This window comes from Pleurodeles waltl, chromosome 6 (assembly GCF_031143425.1).
Source record: "Pleurodeles waltl isolate 20211129_DDA chromosome 6, aPleWal1.hap1.20221129, whole genome shotgun sequence".
Classification (NCBI taxonomy): Eukaryota; Metazoa; Chordata; class Amphibia; order Caudata; family Salamandridae; genus Pleurodeles; species Pleurodeles waltl.
Genome location: NC_090445.1, coordinates 1698816820 through 1698842561, shown reverse-complemented (window position 1 = coordinate 1698842561; position 25742 = coordinate 1698816820).

Genomic DNA, 25742 nt, shown 5'->3' with positions numbered 1-25742 from the left:
TAGTAACTGGACAAAGGGATATAGGTATCTTGTTCTAGGTTTTATCAGCCAGATAGGTAAAGGAGCAGCATCTCCATGCCTTGAGATGAAATCTCAGGGTCTTCAAGAGTAAGGCTTCCTCTGATCAAAGAAGAAGCGAAGGTAAATATTGACAATGCCTCTTACACAGATACTTGGAGCAATATTATGAAGCGCAGGAGTTAATAACCAAAGCTTTGAAAATAAAATGTTTCTTGATAGGCAGCCAGTGAAGGTCTTTGAGACAAGATTTTACTGATTGAGATCTAGGTACTCTCTGGATCAGCTTATCAGCAGCATTTTCCACAGCTTGCAGGTGACCACGTAGACAGCTGGGCAGACACAAATACTAGGCATTTTCATAATCATGTCTAGAAATAGACACATGCATGTGGTTTTCTTGAGATCTGTTGGGACAAATTTTAATTTGCTTCAAAGAAAGACACATCCCAGCCACCAATAGAATCTGGGGGAGAAAAGGGTTTGTTGTTGAACTTGGCAATAAGATTATTTGCTACAGAAGTAGGGGTTGGAGCAGGGCCCATCTCAACTGGCCACCAGTCATTAGACCAACCTTTGGCGATATGCCCAAACAAGAGAATCTGTGTTTTAAATGAGTTGCATCTTAGACAATTCCTTCTCATCCATTTCAGAACCTCCATTAAGCAATTCATAAAGGAAAGAAGCCCAAATGTTGACTTTTCTCCAAGTTATAGAATAAGCTGTGTTTCATCCTCATAAGAGATCACCTGAATGCCAGATGCTTCAATAATGGAAGCCAACTGTGACATATACACATAAAACACTATGGGGCTAAAAGACGTGCCCTAAGAGACCCCGTGTTTAAGCAGTTTTAAAGAGGAGGTGAGGGGCCAAAGGATGACTGATTGCCTCCTGTCAAAAAGAAAAGACTGAATGAATCGCAGGGCTAATCCGCCCACACTTAATTGTGTCATTCTGGACAACAGTATTTGATGTGAGATGGTACCAAATGCTGCCAGCAAATCCAACGACACTAGGAAGGCCATATGGCCCTGATCAAGGTAGGTCTTGATAGATTCACAGACCTCAAGCAGGGCTATTTCTGTACAGTTCCTCGGGTGAAAGCCAGATCGAGATCAATGGAGCAACTCATGCTGTTCCAAATACTTATTCAGTTGCTGATTAACTAGTTTCTCAAGTATTTTGGACGCACCAGGCAGCAAATATTGTGAATCCTTCCTTTTGTGTTGTGTGTGCTTTGGGGTACACTGCATGGGCTCACACTATTGAACCCTGGAGCTTATGTGTATTGCCAACTTAAAGGGCTGAGCCATGACAGCCTGTATATGTTAATGCATGACCCCCCCCCCCCCCCCCAGAGCCGGCTCCTTTCTCTTCAAGACAGTATATGATACATATGTCATTCCCCAGGGTCATTTCCTCATATTCACCAATTATTTTATTAGAAGGGTTGACTGTACTCGTGTTCTTCCCCAGGGCTGACTCCTCACGGAGCTCCCGCTGTGGTATGTGGATTGTTTGAATGCACGAGCATTGCTCCCCAGGGCCGACTCCTCATGATGCACCAGCTGTGTTATGTGGATTGTTTGACTGCACGAGCATTGCTCCCCAAGGCCTTGCCATTCTTTCCTCAGCCACTTGCCACGTGCCTTGACTCACCCTTCAGCCACCTGGACAGCACGTGTCTTCCAGCGGTATGAAACCCGCCCCAGAAGTCCAGGCCGGTGCTGGGCTTCAGACGAGTGCAAAGTAACCCCTGAGCTCTTCTACCCCATGGAGAAGTTCCCGGCCCAGCCTGCAGACCCGCGTAGGCCCCCAAGGTGCTTCCCAGTGTCCTTGCATCAGATGAAAGTCTTCGAGCGTGCAGACTTCTGCTCACGTTCAGTTGTCCAGAAGTGGCACTGGGAAGCCAAAAAAGAGATCGGGTTAGTGCACTACCTTGGAAGAGCTTGAAAACAAATTCCTGTAGGTGTAAACAAAAATTCAAGGTTTTCGGATAGACGTGGTGAATCTCCTCCCCCCATTCAAAACCTCAGAACTCAGTTACAGCGCTGAGACGGAATTGAATGTTCATGACACAAAAGACTAATTGAACTACAGATTGTTGACAATATATTGTGTTTTGTACACACCCACCCACGTACTCCTATAAGAAGTGCCCAAGGTGTTACTAAGCATTTCAGATACAGTGTAGTGCCTTGGATTTCTCTCCACACCATATTGTATGATGTAATATTACTGTGCAAGTGTGCATTCAGTTGGATATACTATTTATTATTGAATGTCATGATGTCACATGGAAACTACCACTGAGTTGCACTCAAGCACGTTTCTTGTCCTTAGAGCAGGTATTTTGCCCAGTCTCAAGCAGAAGATGTTGGGTGCTAAGAAACAAGCCTGTGTGGCAGAAAACACAATTTATCTAGAGAAACTAGCCACAGTACCCGGAAGACAAGTCTTTTCTTTGTGATTTTGTCCCAAACCCCCTTCCCTCTGGGGCAACGCCTGACTCAAGGTTCTTGTTCCTTGATCAAATGCTGTGCTAGCAAGTCGGTGGAGGTCCACCATCCACTCTGCGGACAACCTCTCCAGGTGAGTGTTGTGACAGCAAGGAGATGTGCCTGAAACTGCCCAACTTAGTGGGATCAGCAGCAGGTCTCTTAAGCTGAGGAATCACCACTGCTTATTTCCAGTTCTTTGGAACTAATCCAGAGGAGATTTGAGAACAGGATTAGTAGCCTCAATACCAAAGGCCAAAAAGCTGGGCACACAGAGATCAAAGGGAGAGCCAGATCTGCATGGTAAAGTCCCAGCGATGTTCTTCTAAAGAGATCGGATTGAACCAGGGACTTTAGCTGGGGACAGACCAGACACTGATTCAGAAAGTGAAGCAGACCCTACTTTAGAAAATGTTTGTTGAATTTTGCCTACCTTCACTTCAAAGAAATCAGCCCGGTTGTCATAGTGCTCATGAGCAGGCACAATCCTAGCATGCCAGATCTAGGATGGAGACACGCTTTCACTGCTTTAAAGGTTTCCTGAGTGGAGTTTCCAGCTTCACTGATTTTGGCTGGAAAAAAACTCAGACTGTGCTCTCTTTTCCTAAACTCTTTAAAAGCCTGTTTGTAACTAACGTGGTCTTCTTGACTATAACCATTTAACTATAATTTACTTTTCAGACGTTTTTTCAGCAATACTGTAGGGGAGAGCCACGGGCCAGGGCCCAACAATGAGGGGATGTGTGAACCTAGGCGGAGCCTTTTCAGAGAGAGGATAGCCAACAAGATAGTTGGCCCAGATCCTCTACAATATGGCCAGATAGAGAGGTACAAAAAGACGGTAATGCATTAGGAAAAGCTTTATTTGCCGTCCTCTGTGAGTGATAAAATATTTGCGAGTTAGGTAGGTCTAGAGGCACTTTAATGGACCTAAGAAATATTAAAGGAATGAGAGTTGTCGGGCAAGACAATTGTACAAGGATGGCAGGAGTTTGTCTACACTAATAGAGTCTAAATTGGAAAATACATGTTCAATAGTGAAGACTATACTGAAGACTGAAGTCACCCAGGACAGAAAGGTCAGCAAATTTGATGCAGCGGGGCCAAGAGCCTCTTTATGGAATTGACAAATTATGCTCCATGTCCCAGAGGGCGATAAATTAAGCGCACCAGAGAAGGAAATATTATCTCTCCTAGAGTACTGATGGGGCTGAAGGGCTATCTCCAGATGAGGTGGGCCTATCTCTGGTTGGGGAGGGAAGCCAATAGCATAAGGTGGCATTAGAATACCAGTAATAATGAGGTGTGAAGTTTAGCACGGGGAAGCAAGGATTCCCCCATTAACCACTTTGTTCGTCTGAGTTGTCAAACCATGAAACCAAACTAGCTTTTTGTCCCTGAAGAAGACACAAAGATGATTTCTGAAGACACCAAAGCTTTGCTAAAAAAAAGGCTTTGGATGACAAGTGAATAGGCTTTGTAATTTGAGGGTAAACATCTCGCCAACCGTTGTAAGGAGAGTGAACAAAGAGGCCGTAACAAAGGTTGAGATTCCTGGTGGAGTTCAAAAGCATACTTGAAACTGAGAAGTAAGGGACAGATCAAAGCTTTTTTTTTTTTTTTTTACAGTTGTGAATGGTCCGATTGGGAGAATCGAGCTGTTTGTGACCGCTAAAAAGCTGTTTGGCACGTTTTAATGCAAACTTGTGATTCTGTAACTGGTTACCACATTGCACTTTGGCATTGTGATTGGGTATTACGAAGGGGCGTGTTTAGGGCATCCCTTCCTAAATCCAAATCGCACTAGTATGTTTGAATGTTTTGCGATCGAAATGCGGTCGCAAAACATTTGCAGGTTTTCACCAATTCCAAATTGCTGGTAACCCATTTGCAAACGGGAAGGGGTCCCTAAGGGACTCCTTCTCCTCTGTGAATGTCTGTAAAGGCATTTCTTAAGAGCAGTCAGTGGTCCCAGAGACCACTGCCTACTCTTAAAAAAATGAAAATAAAAAAACTGAAAAGTTTCTTTTATAAACGGGCTGCGTTAAAAAAAAAAAACAACAAAGAAAAATGATTGCTTTATTTAAAAACTATTCCCAGTGGCTCGCAAAGCGAGACCTACCTCATGAATATAAATGCTGTAGGTCTAGTTGCAACCCACTGGAAATTGCAAATAAAACTCAGTTTTGAACCTTTGAAATTGGAATTTCCTCGCACTGAATCACAAATAGACACTTGCAATTCTGGCCCTAAATGCCTTCTCAAATGTATACTTTTAAAATCTCATTCATAAAAACTGTGGGCCAGATGTACGACCTTTTCTTTTGCGACTCACAACATGATATTCGTTTACAAGTCGTAAAACAAAATGTTCATCAGTGTTAACCACAATGTTTACAATTCCCAAATGGGTTGCAAGGGCCCTACCTCATGAATATTCAAGAGGCAGGTCGCAATTTGCGACCCTTTTGAGGAATGTCTGTGACTGCTTTTTCAATAAGGCAGTTTTTTTTTTTTTTTTTTTTTTAAATGCAGCCTGTTTTTCTTAAAGGAAAAGGGAATGCATTTCAAAAATGAAAATGAGAAGTAGAGTAGGCAGTGGTCTGTGGGGATCCACTCTCACTTGCGAATGGATTAACACCAATTCGAGATTGATGTTAACTGCAATTGTTTTGCGACTGCATTCACAATCATAAAACAATCATACATCCCCCTGCGAGTTAAAATTAGAAAGGGACATCCTTGGGACACCCCCTCCTAAACTGTGAGTGACAATCCCTATTTTGCGAGTCGGTAACTGGATACCGTCTCGCAAACTAGGGATGGTACATTGTACAAGGCCATTTTGCTTCACAAACAGCGATTTTAACCATTTGCAACCGCAAAAATGCATCGTACAGCTTTATTCTATTATAGCAAATCATAAAAATAGAAAAACTACAAAAAATTAAAAACGTAAAATAATCTTAACTAAATCATCTATTACCAGTTAAGTCAACAACTCAAATACTTAATCTCCAGGGTTCAAATAACCATTGCCTTCACCCATATGGTTTTCTAATGGAAAGTGCCTCCCTAATAAAATTAAGATCCGAAAGACAAACTCCTTGGGACTCCAGCGAATGCAGGAGTCTCAAGCCATCTTGGAATGAATATGGCCTTGCCGATCTCAATAATTGGAACAGAAAGAACCCCCTGAGGGAATGATAAGTTGAACAAAAACAAAAAAAGAAAATGAACCAGTAGACCAACTGGAATCATTGTCACAAGGACAAGGAGGAAGATTGTCCACCCAACCCCTTGAGTGGGAAATGCCACTAAAAAGTGTACAGTACCTAAGCGAAACATAGTTAAATAAAATTTGTGCTGAGGGTTAGAAATAAATAACACATAAAATTGCGGTGCTGGCACGGAGACAATCTCGCTAGAATCAGACAAAAACTATGACCAAGAAGATCGTTGGTGAACCTTTCCATATAAGCGGTTTTGCTCAGACAACCATGTAGACTCAAAGAATTCCCTAAAGCCTAATTCTCTAAAAACACGTTTAATGTATCCTAACCATGGGATCTTCTTATAGTTAGACAATGACAGTCAGAAATAATTTGTCTGGAAAATTCTAGTTAAACTGAAGGCCATATTTTGACTGATAATAATAGAGGGGTAACACCTATTAAGTCTTCCAGGTAATTTAGACCCACTTCTGAGTGACAAAAAACATAGGGGGATGTAGGAAGCTGGCCTGGTGTGTGGTGGACACCTATGGTGTTATCACCTTATACCAGGTCCAGGCAACCCCTATTAGTGGATGTAGTCAGTGTCTAGAAGCCAGGCTCTCTAGAGGTAGCTGTGGATGAGCAGCCAAGGCTTATCTAGGAGACATGCAAAGCTCATGCAATACCACAATTTTATTACAAGACCCAGAGGCTCCTATTGTGCTATCTTCTCTTGCTTTTATTTCAATAGCAGCCAAGACAACTACAACTCCCAGCATTCCAGGCTGGAGAACTACAAAAAGATGTCAAAAGAAAAACAACCAATCACATGAAGGTAATACTATAAATGATTAGACTGGGAGGAAGAAGTCCTCTTTTCACGCTGCTCGCAGTCAAGATAAGTATTACCTTTCCACCACTAATAATATTTGTGAATATGTATTTATTTCACTGATATTTACGTACATTTGAATGTATATTTGATGTGTACTTTATTGCCCACTGTCTAGTTCGTAGATATATTTATCTATTAATGTTGTCCTTTCAGCATTCAACTTGAACGCAAAATCCGAAGAGGAGCGCTGTCGGTTGACAAGCGCGCGCTGCGTTATGCACCCCTCTGCGGAAGGTTTGTTATTGTTGCAGCGCCCCAGTGCGCGTGGCGTCAATGCTAAACTTTTGCCAAGGACACAGTAAGTTGCTCCGGACAACCTATCAGCAGTTCGATACACAAACCATCTAGGAGGCACAAAATCCAAACCTCTGGCAGAACTGGCCAAAAGTCGGAGGGAGTTTTGTCTCCAAAAACAGATATCTCTTCAAGCAGAATATCGCTTCACGGGAAACATGAACCCAATAGCCGATTGGTGCTCCAGGTATTTTCCAGACTCCAGCGATTGGTGTCTTCACCCTTCAATCTTCAAAAAGCTTTCTCCCAAAATTAGGTCCTTTCTCAGTGGACCTTTTTGCTTTACAACTGAACACCCAGCTTCCAGCTTTTTACAGTTGGAGACCATATCCACAAGCTTTAGCTACGGATGCCTTTCATCAGGACTGGTCCTACCAGGTAGTTTATGAGTTCCCTCCCTTTATCATGATTTCATCTGATTGTTGAAAAGGATCCCTAGGTAGCAGAAGTCTGGGCCTTTATCCACTGGGTTTCCCTGTAAATAAAATACTTTGGTCTTAGTAGTTTTACGGCCATGCACCATGATGTTTGTTTTATTCAAATTCACCTTCAGATCCAAAGAGGATGTGAATTCTGCAAAGGCGTTGAGAGCTTTCTGTAGGCTATTTGCTGCCCTAACCAAGACGACAGCATTTTGTGCATAAAGGAGGCTCAAGATGGAATAATTGCCTATCCTTGGATAATCTATTTTCTTTTGCTGCAGAAAAGCCTCCAAACCATTAATATATACCAAAAAAAACAGAATGTTGGCTAAAATGTACCCCTAGTGGACACCCTCGGTGTAAATAGTAGGGTCAATACATTCACTATCCGGCTCGTAACGTATTTTCACTGTGGTCCTCCAGTGAAGCCTTCGAAGAAGGATGACCAATAGTTCCTTCACACCCATTTCCCCCAGCATACTCCAATGTTTCTCATGGTTTACAGTGTCTAAGGCACAATACAAGTCCATGAATGCTAGATGTATGGAGTTCTTCGTGGACTTGCTATACTGTACTTGCTGACAATCAGTGCAAGATTGAGACATTGTTCGACAGTTCCACAGCTTTGTGTAAATCCATAATGTGCTCTTGATAACATTATCACTAGCCCACATCTCCAGGCGAGCTAACAGCACTCTACCGAAGACCCTAGCTGTAGCATATAACAGAAACATTGGCCTATATAGCAAGTTGAATCATTTCTATCCCCTTTTTAAAAAATTGGGGCCACAATGGCCTCCTTCCACGAGGCAGGGAGTGGGCCGAGTACAGTCACTCTAAAGAAATTTGTTAGCATTGGGGCCCAAAGAGTGGGATTGTTTGTCAAAAGATCTAGTGGAACGCCGCCTGGGCCTGGTGCTTTCGGATAGATACCCCGGTTAATGGCTGACTCCACCTCCTTCACTGTAATTGAATTACTAATTGCATAGCTTGATTAGTGGCATTAGTTACCATAATTCTTTGCTCCTCTTCAGTTGACTTTCCTAGGGTGTTAAAGCTATGGGTAAAGTGTGTAACACATTCTTTTCCAGTGATAATACAATCTATTTTAGAATCAGGTGCCTCAGTGAACAAGGGTTGATTAACCACATCCCAGAACATCCTTGAATCCCTAAGATGACTGGCTGCCTGTAAATCCGAATAGGCCTCATTTTTCAACTCTTTCTTTCTGACTTCAAGTATGGCTTTATAGTTCTTCCTTGCGGCACTAACTCCTTATTAATAGCAACCTCATGTAGAACGGCCTTTAACTTCTTGTGAACTTTCGTGCAAGCATGGTCAAACCAACGAATAGGCATGGCAGATGTAACAGGCCATTTGACAGTTAGCTCAGATGAAGTAACTTGACATAGCAACTCAAAGTCCCTAATCAAACTAAAGGGGGTACCCTCATAGGACTGAACTATTTATTAGACAGGTGTTTCCCCTAGCAATTTTTGCTTCAAAGGCTTGCGGATCAATCAGCTCATACTTGAGTCTAAGGCCCTGATTGAACTGTACTTAATGGGAATTGAATGAGATACCTGTGTACTGTCCCTAAATTTAATGTTTAAGCTGGTTATTAAAGAATTATGGTCACTAACACAGTTAGGAACAACTTGGAAATCCATTACCAGATGGCTATAGTTATTTGAAATCAACATACAGTTGTTTGTACCCGTCTTGGTCCCACCCGAAAATGTAGGAAAAACAGAGGAGGCTTTACAGACACAATCAAACAGAAAAATTATATTGTTAATTGTATTAATATTTAAAGTGTTACCATAATGAGAATATCTAAAATGGGTTATAGGCTGGCCAACCTTATTTTCCAGACAACACACCATAGAGTTGCTAAACCCACAAGTTGCACAATTAAAATCACCAACCCACAAAGCACATGTTGGAAGCTTCACCCTCAGGATTACCTCATTTAACATTTCTGCGATGTTAAAATTTCTTTGGTCAAATATGTTGTGGTAAAAATTGATCAGCAAAAGGGCCACCAAACCTAGCCCCGTTATCAGTAAAAACTAAAACCAGGATGAGGCATCCCAAACCATAACATTCACATTGTTGCATTTGTGGCAAAGCAAAACAGCCAGACCTCCCCTTGCCCTCCCAAGGGTACCAGTACCACTGGAATACAGAAAGAACGGTACCCATTAATATAAAAATCTATCAGGGACCAGGACTCCTGAAGGCAAATCAACTCCTAGCCTGACAAGAAGACAGTCTGTTCTCATTACCCAATTTGGCACGTATCGCAGCAATGTTCCAGGACATAACGTTAAAAGAAGAATCTCTACCAGCAAGGGAAGAGGAACCGCTACTTTCTCTGATCCTAATGTGTCAAAGGCACTCAAGAGGGGACAATTTCAATTTTCCAAAGGAATAGTGGTAGTTATTGACAAACAGACAGTAGGGTCTCCAAATTATTTGTTTTGGTGCAGTTAATCAATCTAATCTAAATCATGTAAAACAGAAAAAAAATTATTTATGCAGAGCTGGATTGACAATGGAGATTTTGGTGGTTAAACAAGGTCCCAGAATTAACCAATGATTCACCATGCAACCCCCTCCATGGTGCATTGAAAAAGCCCAGTGGTAATGCTCTTATTTGGCAGCTAGAATCCGCTAGGCAACTTACAGAACATAAGAGCTTCCATACCAGCCCTGCGACCTAAAATAATGACCACACAATCCCTATCTGGCAGGGCTCTGCAGAGACCTAAGCTCGACACTCGCCTAACTGAGAACCTCAGTGGAAAAAATCAGCCACTTTGCACACTTTAGACCCAAACCAATATAATACTTTAAGTTTCAGATCTTCTTCCAGTTCAGTCTCACCACCAACAAGATTAGGGACATGATCCAGAATGATAACGTGTGGGGTTGAGTCAGGGGGAGATGTAGATATGGCTGATGCAGATGTTTGGAAGAAGGTTTTAGGAAAGTAGCCTCTTTCTAGCTTGATTACCCCCACTTTTGGCATGTTTGTCCGTGTGTTTGACTGGGTCTACTGGGATCCTGCTAACCAGGACCCCAGTAGTTATGCTCTCTCCCTTAAATTTAGTTGTTGGTCACAGTATTTCACCCACAATTGGCACACTGGTGCCCCATTATAAGTCCTTAGTATTTGGTACCTAGGCACCCGGGGCATTGAGGTTCCAGGGGATCCCTAGGGGCTACAGCATATATTTTGCCACTCATAGGAAGTGAACGCAAAGGCTTCCTTCCACAGGACTGCCATTGGAGCCAGCGTGAAAAGGCGCAAGCACCCTTTCCCTGCCATTTTTCACTACACCAGGTCACTTATAAGTCACCCTGTGGCAGGCCTTCTAGCCCAGAGGGCAGGGTGCAAAGTACCTGTGTGTGAAGGCACCCCTACACTAGCCATGACAGTCAGCGGTGTTCTGCCAGCATTGAGCAGTCATGATACGTGTAGACAGCTGGTAGCCACGGCGGCGGCATATTGGCGGCTATCGCCGTGATGGTAGGTGGTAGTTACCACCAATGTTGTAATGAGGGCCTGAGTGTATTCTTTCATGTGTGTGAACACTAAGGGGCATATTTATCCCCCATTTGACCCAAATTTGTGTCATTTTTTGTTACACAAATTCGGCACAAAACTAACTCCATATTTATGTTCTGATGTTAAACACTAACGTAAAAATATTGGAGTTTGCACCATTTTTTAGATGCGTGAACCTACCTTGCGTCAATAAGATGCACGGTAGGCGTTCCCATCTAACTAATGATGCTAACTAACACCATAGTCCCATATTTATCCCCCTGTGCTAAAATGACACATAGGTGGGAGGAGGAGCTAAATAATGGTGCATAGCTTGCTTTACACCAATATTTAACGCTTGGGTCAGACCTGCCGTTAAGGGACCTGTGGACCCACTTCCATGGTTAAACACCATGGAATGGGTCCACAGGTGTCCTCCAAGTCCCAGGAACATCCCCACCCACACCAGAGGGAGACCGGAGGATGGGGGACCCCATCCCAGGTAAGTATAGGTAAGTAATTTTTTTTTTTTTTATTAACGTGCCATCAGGGGCCCAACTTGGGGGCCCCTGCATGGCACAGGGTGCAATGGCCATGCCCAGGGGACACTAGTCCCCTGTGCTGGCCATTCGGGTGGTGGGAATGACTCCTGCCTTTTCTAACACAGGAGTCATGTTGTATGGATGGTTTTGTTGGTGACGCTAGGCTGGTTAGAGCCATTTTTTTTTTTTTTACTCTAACCAGTCTAATGTCATTTTTTGGTGCAAAACCCCCTTTTCCCCCACACAGCCATCCCCACCCGGCTAATGTCTTTTTTACGCTCGGCTACCCTTTGCACCGGCTTGCACCATTTCATAAATATGGTGCCTGGCTGGTGCTCAGGAATGGCACAAGCCGGTGCTAAACTTTTTGGTGCAAAACTGCATTAGTGCAGTTTTGCACCAAAAACTATAAATATGCCCCTAAGTGGGCCTACAGTGGTATTGCATGAGCTTTGCATGCCTGCTAGATATGCCTTGGCTGCTCACCCACAGCTGTCTCTAGAAAGTCTGACTTCTAGACACTGGTACAATACACTAATAAGGGATAACTGGACCTGGTATAAGGTGTATGTACCAGTGCTTAATTTGTAAATAAAAAGGTGCCAGTGCTCAAAGTCCTCTTCTTAAACACACAGCTGCTGCAATTAAATGTGGGAACACAGAATACTGAGGCCGGGTAATCCTGAAGCCAACTCGGGCCCCTTCAATCCATTTGTACCCACTCCCAGCCCCTTCAGCTCACTCTTGCAGCTTTCTACTTTCTACCTTTGTGAAGCTTTTTCGTTTTTCTCTTACTCCGTCTTTCCCATATGTGTCTTTTGCTCACAGCAAATGCTTGAAGCAGAAAAATAAGCCCTGGCTCTCAAAAATAAGTGCTGGTGCTCAGCACCGGAAACAACAAGCACAAATTAAGCACTGGTAAGTACCATAGGTACCCACTACACACCAGGCCAGCCTCCTACAAAGGCTTTACAGGGAACACCTCTGTATTAACGGAGTGTGTCGACCTAGCCTAGGGGCCTACCTGATCCGAGTTTAACTACTCGGAAAGTGACACAGGGGGCATCTCAGTCGTTCGGTCAGGCTGTGACTGACTGTTTGTAAGGGTGGAGTGGGCATTCCCCAACAGTGGAGGAGGATGAACCTCAAAATACTCAATATTCATTGTGCTACATGGGGGCTGCTGTTCAGTCATAACTACAACTGTCCCCAAACGTCACTCAAGCTCGTTAAGCAATTCCTTCTTCATAACGTATACTAGAGCCTCTGATCTAATGAAGATATCTTCACAACAAGATTTTACCATGGCACGTATTTGTACAAGGCTACCTCCGGGAGTTTCAGGGTTTCAAGGCGGATGGCTTAAAGCGCACAGGTTTGAGGGATGGCGGATGGCTTAAAGCGCACAGGTTTGAGGGATGGAGGGAGGGTTTCTTTATAGGTGGCCGTTTATTCCGCCGTCTCCCTTTAGGTGACGGAGAGTCAGGGTGTAGGTTACAAGCCGGAGCGACAGCAGTCAATAAACCTCCAAAAGACATAACTTCAGCCCCAGGACCGGCCACCACGACGTCCGCCAGGTCACCTGGCTCTCCATCACTGCCACGGCAGGCCTCACAGACCTGCTGGCAGGAACTGGAATGGGACAGATCGGCGCTCTACTGTATGGGAGAATCTTTAGGTGTGGGTGCAGGCAATGAGCGCCTATTCACAGCATTAATTATTTCTTCTACCCGCCCAATTTCAGTGTCCGGTGCCCACATAATTGTCGACAGATAATTTGTAATGGGGGAATATTTGACAGAGCAGTTACCGTCGTTAACGACGCCTTAGAGTTCCCAGTGTCTTGTAATTTTCACTTGCCCATGTCCCCTAAGTCTGGGCTAGGACAAACTGGTGTAGCCGCTATTGAAACAGACCAAATATTACCTTCCGCCTATGGCGCCTGGGACTTACCGCCAAAGGACATTTAAAGTGCCAGATAAGGGTGGGGAGGCCCAGCCTCTTCCTCCCATGGACGGGCGCAGATGGGCTTCTCTTGGCCTTAGTGGGTCCCGCGCTGCGGGGACGCGTAACGCGCTTTATAGCGCTAGATCCTCCTCAGGTGTCTCTAGTTCAGTGAGCCGCCTCCTGGGGCCCAATGCCTGATGGCTAACAGAGTTCTTAGGCCCAGAACAGGTGCAGCCAGAAACCCGCGCTACGGGGTCGCATAACGCGCTTTATAGCGCTAGATCCTTCTCAGGTGTCTGTAATTCAGTGAGCCGCCTCCCGGGGCCCAATGCCGGATGAATAACAGAGTTCTTAGGCCCAGAACAGGTGCAGCCAGAAACCCGCGCTACGGGGACGCATAACGCGCTTTACAGCGCTAGATCCTTCTCAGGTGTCTGTAATTCAGTGAGCCGCCTCCCGGGGCCCAATGCCGGATGAATAACAGAGTTCTTAGGCCCAGAACAGGTGCAGCCAGAAACCCGCGCTACGGGGACGCATAACGCGCTTTATAGCGCTAGATCCTTCTCAGGTGTCTGTAATTCAGTGAGCCGCCTCCCGGGGCCCAATGCCGGATGAATAACAGAGTTCTTAGGCCCAGAACAGGTGCAGCCAGCAAGCCGCGCTACGGGGACGCATAACGCGCTTTATAGCGCTAGATCCTTCTCAGGTGTCTGTAATTCAGTGAGCCGCCTCCCGGGGCCCAATGCCGGATGAATAACAGAGTTCTTAGGCCCAGAACAGGTGCAGCCAGAAACCCGCGCTACGGGGACGCATAACGCGCTTTATAGCGCTAGATCCTTCTCAGGTGTCTGTAATTCAGTGAGCCGCCTCCCGGGGCCCAATGCCTGATGAATAACAGAGTTCTTAGGCCCAGAACAGGTGCAGCCAGCAAGCCGCGCTACGGGGACGCATAACGCGCTTTATAGCGCTAGATCCTCCCCAAGTGTCTGTAATTGAGTGAGCCGCCTCCCGGGGCCCAATGCCTGATGGCTAACAGCGTTATTTGGCGCAGAACAGGTGCAGCCAGCAAGCCGCGCTACGGGGACGCATAACGCGCTTTATAGCGCTAGATCCTTCTCAGGTGTCTGTAATTCAGTGAGCCGCCTCCCGGGGCCCAATGCCTGATGGCTAACAGCGTTATTTGGCGCAGAACAGGCGCCGCCAGCAAGGTTGAGATGCCTGGTAGAGTTCGAAAGCATCCTTGAAACTGAGAAGTTTATGCCTTCTCAAATGTATGCTGTCTACATCCCAGTAGAATGTTAGTATTGGCACACTTGCAATTTTGCATTCCATGTCTTTAGCCGACATCCCCTTAGAGCTTGGGCTGAGACCTATTTTACCCACAATCTCCTTAATCAACTTGCCACCACAGCAACTCATTTTGTAGCAGCTAAAGGTCTGGAGAAATTCCTCCTCTGTAAACAGGACCAACAATATAGATTTTAAATTGATGTATTTGGTAATTCGCTGCAGATGTTCAAAAATGTAATTTGGCTCCTCCTCTTTGAATTCTTGAGATGTTCTGTCCTCTTGTCCTAAGATATGGGCCCTCATTACAACCGTGGTGGTAAATGCCACCTACCGCCGTGCTGACGGCCGCCAACATACTGTGACCGTGCGGTATTCCGCTATGGGTATTATGACCCACACTTAGAAATCAGCGACTATACAGACACCCACACAAGTCTGCCAGACCAAAGGTCAGTGATAAACTGGTGATAGCAAAACCCACACCATTACGCCAACAGGAATACGCCCACAGCATCATGAACCACGACCGCGGTAAACCATTGGCGGTACACACTGCCATGCTCAAAATACACGCACATTTACAAAACACCACCACATTGGACAATTCAAACTACACACACCTGACACATACACACATACCACACCCACACACTCACACCACTATAAAACACACACCCACATTACCCACAACCCCTTACAGTGAAAAAAACAATAGCACACAGAGAGAGACAAGGCAGGAGCGCCCACTCAATCAGAGGCACAGAACACCATCCACGCACACCACAGCATACACCACAGCACATCACCCCACACATCCTCACACATATCACTCGCACCACATTCATGGCACCCCAAAGACACCCCAGGTTTTCTGAGATGGAGCTAAGGGTAATGGTGGAGGAAATCATCCAGGTAGAGCCACAGATTTTCAGATCACCGGTGCAGCAGACGTCCATAGCTATGAAGATTGAGCTATGGTGGAGAATAGTGGACAGGGTCAATGCCATGGGACAGCACCCCAGAACAAGGGATGACATCAGGAAGAGGTGGAACGACCTACAGGGGAAGGTGCGTTCCGTGGTAGCAAAAGACACCAGGCAGCTGTACAGAGGACTGGCGGTGGACCCCCACCTCCTCCCCCACAACTAACAGCATGGGAGGAGCAAGTCTTGGCAATAATGCATCCTGAGGGTCTCGCAGGAGTAGCAGGAGGACTGGACTCTAGTAAGTCATATCTTCACTATTATATTCCCCCCACCCTACCTGAATGCCATCATATACCCCCACCCTTACCCTCACTCCCATCACTCCATCACCTCACATATACCCCACCATCACAACCCACCCATCCCAATACCAAGCTCTGTATGCAACACCAATGCATAGACCCCCATCACAGACCTGCATGGACACCCACCACCACAGCATGCCCAGTAAATCACCACTCACACAAGGCCAAGCTGACAGGGCAATCACAATCATAGAGGGAAACACACCCATGCACAATATGGCCCACACAGATACAATAACACTGCATTTGCATACCCACAGGACCCATACTCAATGTCACAGCAGAGGAGGTGCCAGCTACATCCAGTCCCCCCACAGAAGAGGCCCACAGTGATGACAGCAGCTCTGCATCCCTGGATCTCGATGACCAACCTGGCCCATCCGGGACGTCTGGACAGTCGGTTCCCCTGCCACAGTCCCAACCCACCACAGAGCCTACCCCCTCAGGAAACACCACCACAGCACCTACCCAGCGGGCCCATGCCACTGTCCCCAGGACACGTCAATTAGCAGTGTGTCCACCCCTACAGGGACCCCAGGCAACCCCACAAACCCAAGAACATCAGGGACCTGGGGTCAGTGGCAGTGGGCACACAGTTCAGGGGACAGAGGCACAGGACAACAGGGGAGCTGGGAGGACTGCTGTGCGACAGGGGAAGGACAAGCCCAGGGAACCCACTCTCCACGAGGCACTCTCCAACATCCTGGGAGCATACCACCATTCCCAGGAGACAATGGGCCAGATACTGGCCAAGCTGCAGGAGGGACAGTACCTGGGGACCATGGAGGACCTAACAAAAATATACACCATCCTGGTCACCATTGCAGGGGTGCTGGCAGACATGGGCAAGACCATGAGGGAGGCAGTGGTACAACAATGGGCGGCTGACACTAGCCAAACTGAGGAACAGCCTTCCACCTCCGCCGGCGCTAGTGGACAGGAGGCCCCGCCACAGGACCAACATGCCACAAGCACCCTACCACCTGCAGAAGGAGAACCATCCCGCAAACGGTCCCTGCAATCCAGGCAGAAGCCAGAGAACATTGCCAGGACCCCCACCAGGAAATAAGACTCTCCTGATTGTCACCCTTGTGTCCCACACTGTCACCATGTCCACTTTGAACTGCCATTAATCCACTTCCTATTCCCCACTGGACAATGCACCTGTGATACCAAGAGACTGGACTCTACCCTGAACTTCCTTCCACCATCAGCCCAGCCCCTTGCACCACCCCCTCTACTTATGAGCACCTAAATAAACACCCTTGGAACAAATACCAATCTGGAGTCTGTCAAATGATTCAATTATGTATTAGTACCACATTATTAAGGCACTGCAAGTCAAAAGTACAGTGAAATATACTTTAGGTTGACCTCTGGTGGGCAGCAGTACACATAGCAGGAGCCAGAGTAGGGCACAGGGATCTGAAAATGGAGATGCCAAAGGGTACAGTCAGTGGCCATAGACATAGGGAAACAGTCTGCCTTGTACAATGTCCAACAGATAACTGAAATGTTAAGTGAGGTTACAGTGTCTTACCTGTGTGTCACTGGAAGTACTGCCGAATAATATTGGTTCTGTTGTCAACATCTTCTTCCTCTGCCTCCTCTTCCTCACTATTAACAGGCTCCACCACTGCCACATGACCATCTCCAAGCACATCCTCCTGCAGAAAAGGCACCTGGTGTCTCAAGGCCAGGTTGTGCAACATGCAACATGCAACGATGATCTGGCACACCTTCTTGGGTGAGTGGTACAGGGATCCACCTGTCAGATGGAGGCACCAGAACCTGGCCTTCAGGAGGCCGAAGGTTCTTTCTATAATCCTCCTTGAACGCCCATGTGCCTCATTGTAACTTTCCTCTGCCCTTGTCCTGGCATTCCTCACTGGAGTCAGTAGCCATGAGAGGTTGGGGTAACCAGAGTCACCTGCAAATATTGAGGGACAACTGTTAGATACACACTAACCCTTAGGGACAACCCCATATCCAGGCACCTACTCATACTGTGTGGTGACCTTTGGCTCACCTATTAGCCACACCCAGTGCCTCTGGAGTTGGCCCATCACATATGGGATGCTGCTATTCCTCAAGATATAAGCGTCATGCACAGAGCCAGGAAATTTGGCATTCACATGGGAGATGTACTGGTCAGCCAAACACACCATCTGGACATTCATTGAGTAATGGCTATTTCTATTCCTGTAAACTTGTTCATTTCTCCGGGGGGGGGGAGGACAAATGCCACCTGTGTACCATCAATGGCACCAATGATGTTGGGGATATGTCCCAGGGCATAAAAGTCAGCTTTCACTGTGGCCAAATCCTCAACCTGGGGGAACACGATGTAGCTGCACATGTGTTTAAGCAGGGCAGACAACACTCTGTTCAACATGCTGGAGAGCATTGGCTGAGACATCCCTGATGCCATGGCCCCACTGTTGTTTGAAAGGAACCACTTGCCAGGAAATGGAGCACTGACAGGACCTGCACTAGAGAGGGGATACCTGTGGGTTGGCGGAGAGCAGACATCAGGTCTGACTCCAATTGGGCACACAGTTCTTGGATTGTGGCACGACCAAGTCTATAGGTAATGATGATGTGTCTGTCCTCCATTGTCGCTAGGTCCACCAGGGGTCTGTACACCAGAAGATGCCGCCATCTCATATTCTGCCTCAGCGGTTGAAGCCTATGGAACAGAACGGTGAGCAGAGGGTCATATTCACACTTACATTTCACTAATGATGAATTGTTGACTTTACAGGAACAGTATGTGAAGTCGAGAGTCTGTTGATGTGCCAATGTCTTCTGTGACACAGTTAGGTGCCATGCACTGTGCCCCCCTGAAATGGCAGCTGCCTGACCTGTGAGGAGGGACAAGTTGAAATGAGGTAATTGCGCTGGCGTTGTGCGCTATCGCAGTAGGCGGTCAATGACCGCCACGCAATTTCGCATTGGTTATCATTGGACCCAATGGGTTCCAGGAGCCAATGGCAATGTACGCAAGCGGTGACGGTGCGCACCGCCGCGGACGTCACGGTCATTTTCTAGCTCTTTACTCACTTGCTACCTGACCTTCAACAGGAGAGGACCTACACTGCAAGTGCTGCAGTGACCTGTGTCTGGAAGCGACCATGGCTCATGTGTCTGGGGAAAGGGCCCCTGCCTTCACTGCGGAGGAGTTCGAGAAACTGGTGGATGTGGTCCTACCCCAGTACACATTACTCTACAGTCCTCCAGACAAACAGGTGAGTACACTGTGAGCATGATGTGTGGGCCATGAATGTATGGACTGCTGTGTGTGTAAGCCGCATGTAGGGGTGGCAGAGGGGTCCTGGCCAGGGTGCAGCATGTAAGGTGGTCAATGTATGTGCATCAGGGTATGTGTGGGATCTGGTGGGCAATGAGTATGACGGTCCAGACGGGTAAATAATTCCTTTTTCTGCTGTCTTTTCCCTGCAGGTCAGCGCCCACCAGAGAAAGGGTATTTGGGGTGCCATCGCCACAGAGGTGTGGACCCAGGGGGTCTTTGACAGGCGGAGCACCCAGTGCCGCAAGAGGTAGGAGGACCTGTGCCGCTGGGCAAAGAAGACAGCGGAGGCCCAGCTGGGACTGGTCTCCCAACGAGGAAGGGGTGCCCGTCGCACCATGACCCCCCTGATGTTCCACATCCTGACGGTAGCCTATCCGGAGTTGGATGGGCGCTTGAAGGCATCACAGAAGCCACGAGGAGGTGAGTACAGAATCTGAAAACGGACTTTGCGTGCGTTAGGAGGTACCTGGTTGGGGGGTGTGGGTTGTGGGTGCCCCTAGGCCAGGGCACATATCACAGGGTAGGTTCAGAATCACTCCTACCCCAATAGTGTTTGCGGCCATCTACTCCTGGGCAGGGTCCTGTGGATTTCAGGTGTGCAGCTAGCAGTGTAAGGCATTGAACACCATGGGCTGGTGACTGTCTTAGTAAATGGTTGGGCATGGCCTAGTGAATGAGGCTGCACCCTGTGTGTTGTGTACGCCAACGGTAGTGGTGTTGCTGGCATTGACCAAGTGTATCTTCTGTCTCCCCCTCCTTTTTGTTTTGTCACCCTGTCCTTGTGTGCATTAGCATCATCTGGCGGAGGAGCAGAGGCACCAGCGACGGAGGGAGCTGCATCCCACATGGCCCATGAGGCTGAATCCACTGAGGGTTAGGGCACCAGTTGGATGGAGGGCGAGGGCAGCACCACAACGGGGACAGGAGGGGAGACCACAGACAGCAACTCCTCCTCTGACGGATGAAGCTCCCTGGCGGTGGCGGACACCCCTGTGCCCATCCCAACAACAGGTACAGCCGCCACCCCCCCACCAGCACCGCCCTCCCAGCAGCCCCTCAGCGTGTTTCCTGTGCCCACTCACCCAGGAGGGTGGGCATCTCCTTCACCCCAGGCACCTCAGGCCCTACCCCAGTCAGCCCTGCTGCCCTCAGTGAGGAGGCTATTGACCTCCTGAGATCCCTCACTGTTGGGCAGTCAGCCATTCTGAATGCCATCCAGGGTGTCGAGAGGCATTTGCAACAAACAAATGCATACCTGGAAGGCATTCACTCTGGCGTGGCGGCCCAACAGAGAGCATTTCAGTCTCTGGCCTCAGCACTGATGGCAGCCCTTGTCCCTGTGTCTAGCCTCCCCCCTCCAACTTCCTCTACCCAGACCAAATCCCATCAAACCCAGCCTATCCCAAGCACACCTTCAGACCAGCATTCACCCAAATCAACACACAAAGGTGGCTCAGGCAAACATAAGCACCACAATTCATCTCACAGGCACTCACACAAGCACCATCCCCATGCAGATACACCAACATGCACTGCCTCCACTGTGTCCCCCTCCTCTTCTTCGTGCACCTCCCTCCCAGTATCGTCTCCACTCACACCTTCATGCACTACATCCTCATTCCGATACCGGCGTGAACCGGCACGGTCACACTTGGTGACTTGGCTTCTCAGGGCCATTTTTCGTTCCTTACAACTTGGATATCCCTGGCCGAACAGGGCCGGATCCTTTATCTGCCTTGGATGGTAGACTTTCTCTCCAATTCTCGAATACTTTTTGATCAGCACTATATCAGCCTTGACAAAGTCTAGGAGACAAAACACATGTTGGCTGTTTTGCTGTACATTTGAAGACTTGTTGTACACTGGATTGTTGCCTGGATATTGGCATTACCTTTGCACATTGTCAATAAAACTCTACTTGCATCTAAGTTGCTGTCCTCGACCTTGATTTTACGACCACTCGGATCCATCACACAGGACTGCTTGCGGAGTGCCCTGGTACTCCAGATACATGCACTACATCCTCATCCACTACCTCCATCACCAGCATGCCCATCACAACACACCCCTCACTGGCAGTCACCAACCCCACAACCATGCACACATCCCCTGTGTCCTCTCCCAGTGTGTCTGTGACCCCTCCTCTCAAAGTACACAAACGAAAGCACCCACCCACCCAACAGCCATCCACCTCACAACACCATCCAGCCCATGCACCTTCACCCAAACTCAGCAGAAAGACACCTCCTACAACCACCCCCTCTTCCTCCACTCCAAAACCCTCTCCATCTTCCCACCCCAGTGTGTCTAAAAAATGTTTCCTGGCAAACTTTGACCTGTTCGCTACTCCTCCCCCCCGTCCTTCTCCTCGGGCCAGGGTGTCCAGAACCCAGCCCGCACCTCAGTCACCAAGTCGCTGTCCAATGGAACCTGCAACTCCCTGAGGCTCAAAGGGGGCACCCGTCAGGAAAACAAGTGTACCACCAACCCCTGCAAAGGATCAAACCATTCCACCACCTGCCAAGGTGAAGAAGGGGCCAGCATGCAGCAAGGGCAAGGAGCACGACCCACCCAGCAAGGCCTCCTCCAAACCTCCAGCTGACAGAGCCAAGGGCACAACAGCATCTGCAAAGGTGAGGAAGGGGAAGAAAATCGAAGGCAAGGCACTTCAGCCGACGGAGGATGCAGGTGAAGGCCTGGTGCCCACCAGCAGAACCGCCAGCACCGCCACCTGCACCTCGTGCAGCACCACCAGCAGCCCTGCTGCAAGCACCACCACCTGTACTGCCACCTGCACCACTGCTGCCACCACTACTGTCAGCAGCAGCGTCCCCAGTGGGCCGCCGTCAGAGGCTGCAGGAGAAGGGCTGGAGCCTCCCTCCACCACTGGCAACACCGGCACCTGCACCACGGCCAGCACCGCCAGCATCCCTGCTGCAAGCACCACCACCTGCAACCCTGACAGTAGGACCCCTACCAGCACCAGCAGCCTCAGTGGGCGGCCATCCGAGGCTGCTGGAGACGAGCTGGAGCCTACCACCACCACCACTTGCAGCACCAGCACCTGCACTACGGCCAGCACCGCCAGCATCCCTGCTGCAAGCACCACCAGCTGCACCCCTGACAGTAGGACCCCTACCAGCACCAGCAGCCTCAGTGGGCGGCCGTTCGAGGCTGCTGGAGACGAGCTGGAGCCGACCACCACCACTGGCAGCACCCCCACCAGCACCAGCACTACCACCACTTAGCAGCCTTAGCCACCACAGGATGGAGTCTGGCCCTGCCTCCATGAACTATCATGCTACCTGTTCCCTGCAAATCTCGTACCTCAGACATCCAGGTGAGGGAATGTGTACTGGCACACCCCAAGAACGGCATCACTGAGCACCAAGCCCCCTCCAGAACTAGTGGAGATATGTATCCATTCACCCCCTACTTGGCAGGATGAAGCAGACTGGGCACAAAGCCCCCTCCAGAACCAGTGGAGATATGCATCCACTCACCGCATCCTTGCCAGGATGAAGTACACTGGGCACACAGCCCCCTCCAGAACCAGTGGCGATATGCATCCACTCACCCTATCCTTGGCAGGATGAAGCACACTGGGAACAAAGCCCCCTCCAGAAGCAGTGGAGAAGCCATCCACTTGAGAGACTGTAGCCTTACACTCCCAAGGACCAAGCTGTGGGCAAACCACCCACTTGAGGGTCTTGAAAGACTGTGGCTTTTCACTCCCCAGGAACAATCAGTGGGCAAACCACCAACTTGAGGGACTTGAAAGACTGTGGCTTTGCACTCCCCAGGACCAAGCAGTGGGAAAACCACCCACTTGAGGGACTTGAAAGACTAGCTTTGCACTCCCCAGGACCAAGGGGTGGAAAAACCACCCACTTGAGGGACTTGAAAAACTGTGGCTTTGCACTCCCCAGTACCAATCAGTGGGCAAACCACCCACTTGAGGGACTTGAAAGACTGTGTCTTTGCACTCCCCAGGACCAAGCAGTGGGCAAACCATCCACTTGAGGGACTGTGGCCTTGCACTCCCCAGGACATCACTTTGGGCATGGTGCCCCCTCAAGGAGCAGTGGCATTCTTCCATCTTCTGGCTGGGGTTCCCCACCCTTCCCCATCCACCTAAGGTGCCTGTGTGTTTTCGACCTGATGCCCCTGCAGTGTTCGCTCCGTATTGAGGCAGGAGCCAAGTGTTGGCTTGGCCCATGATTTTAGGTCCAGTGGCCCACGAACATTTGTGATGGACAATGTACAGACTTCTGTACCTGTTGTCTATTTGTGTAAATACTGTTTTTCAAATTCTATAGTATATCTGCTTATTTCTAAAATATCACTGGTTTGACTCAATTCCTTTTGTCCTTGCATTCTTCCAGGGAGTTACGGGGTGTATCTATAATGTTGTTGGGTCTGTTTGTGTGTATGGTGTTATGGGTGAGGGTGGGGGTGTTATGTGTTGTGTGTGTGTGTCACTCTCTTTTTCCTCCCCTGTGTACAAGCTGCAGTACCTACCATCGTCGTTGCCGCCTCCTTTGGTGTTCCTGGTAGATGAGGAAGTAGACCAGCATCAGCAGGACCTGCTGCTCGGGCTCCATGGCGTCCTGGTACTTAGTTGAGTGTCGAGTGGTGAGTGGTTTCCATTCCAAACACTGTTTCTGCTGTGATTTTGATGGTGTTGCTACCGCCTGGGAAAAGCTGGCGGATAGGCGGGTTGTAAAGTAAAGTGGTGGCGGTACAATGTCTTCTGCCTGTCTGTTGGCGTTGACCGCTGTCGTGTTGGTTGCTACCACCGTGGCGGTCACCGTGGCGGGGTTAAAGTGGCTGTCTGTGTTGGCGGTTTCAGCCGTGGTCGTGATCCCATTTTTTTTTACAGCTGGCCTCTTGGCAGTATTACCGCCGCTTTAACACTGACTGCCAGGGTTGTAATGAGGGCCTTACTTTATTTTAGTAGAGAGCTCACTGTATTTTCCCTCTGTCCGCAACATTCCTTATCTAGCATACCAGCATCTCCTTGTATCTGTTATGTCATTTAATGAACTTTTCTTTCAACTTCAAAATAACATTTTGCATGTCCACTCTTTCCCTTGACAGGAAACTATTGCACTGTTTTTACAAGAGTAAAACCAGGGCTCTAAGTTGCATGAATCTAAACCTTAACATTTGCTAAAAAAAAAACACAAGTGCATTCACTGCTGGTCGTCTTGCCCTACTGCCCATCAGCACAATGCATTATTACTGTTTACCACCACTTTGTAACTCTGAACCGGCAGCCCCTATTTTGTACTGTGATTTACTACTGTAGCACCAAATCTGCTATTACTTTGGGAGGTGTTTTTTCACTTTCTTTTTCGCAGTTTTTACATTATGCGAGTATTAGCAACAGTTCACAGAATATGATTCAAACACTCTACAACTGTTAATTTTGTAAAATTCCACACTGGCTTTCAGACAAGATGCGGCCCGAGTATTTGAACAGTGTTCTCGCCCCCTCCCCCAAAAAAGAGAGACGGTGACACTGTTTCCTATGAAGAGCTGGGGGTAAAGTGGCAATGCAGCACCAACAGCCAATCAGCCATTAAAAGAAGGAGGGAGCGCACATGAATTGGACACGATTGTACACAGCAATAGAAATGAAAGCTGCAGAGGGGGATGTGCCTGCACATGCACAATCCCAGGCTAGGATGAGAGTCCAGTGCATTGCCCCCAGTGTCCAAGGGCAGAGACCAAGTTGCACCTTTGGCTCACCTAAAGTAGTCACTTATCTGGTGTCAGATCAGACTTCCCAGTTTTACACATTCCTACAGCGCTGCTGATTTCCAAATACTTTCTTTTTTAAGGTTTGATCAGTTTTATTGAGAATTAACAATCGCAAAAACAGAATGGCAACAACAAGAAATGTATATAATAAAACAAATAATATTCTAAACTGTAAATGAGAAAATAAACTGTTTAGCTTTTTTCTGGTTTTGGAGGTAACCGCAACAAAGGGGTAAGGGAAAAAAGAGAATATCAAAACTGAAGACCAGGTTGTAACATAGATATGTGATATAAAGTAAAAATATTCACGAGAAAAACAAAAACTTAATGTTGGAAAAGGGGTCTTTGGTTGGCAGTCAGATTACCCCTTTACCAAGCAAGGACCCTCACTCTAGTCAGGGCAAAGGAGAAACACACATGGTTAACCCCCACCCACCCCCTTGGTAGCTTGGCACGACAAGGCAGGCTTAACTCAGAAGCAATGTGTAAAGTATTTGTACCAGTACACACAGTAATACAGTGAAAACACTAATAATGAACACCACACCAGTTTAGAGAATTAGGTATTATTTATCTAAATCAAACAAGACTACAACAACAAAAATCCAACATACACAAGTCAAGACATCAATTTTCAAAAGAATAAGGCCGCCGCCTGCCGGGCGGAAACCGCCCAAACACCGCACCGCGGTCAA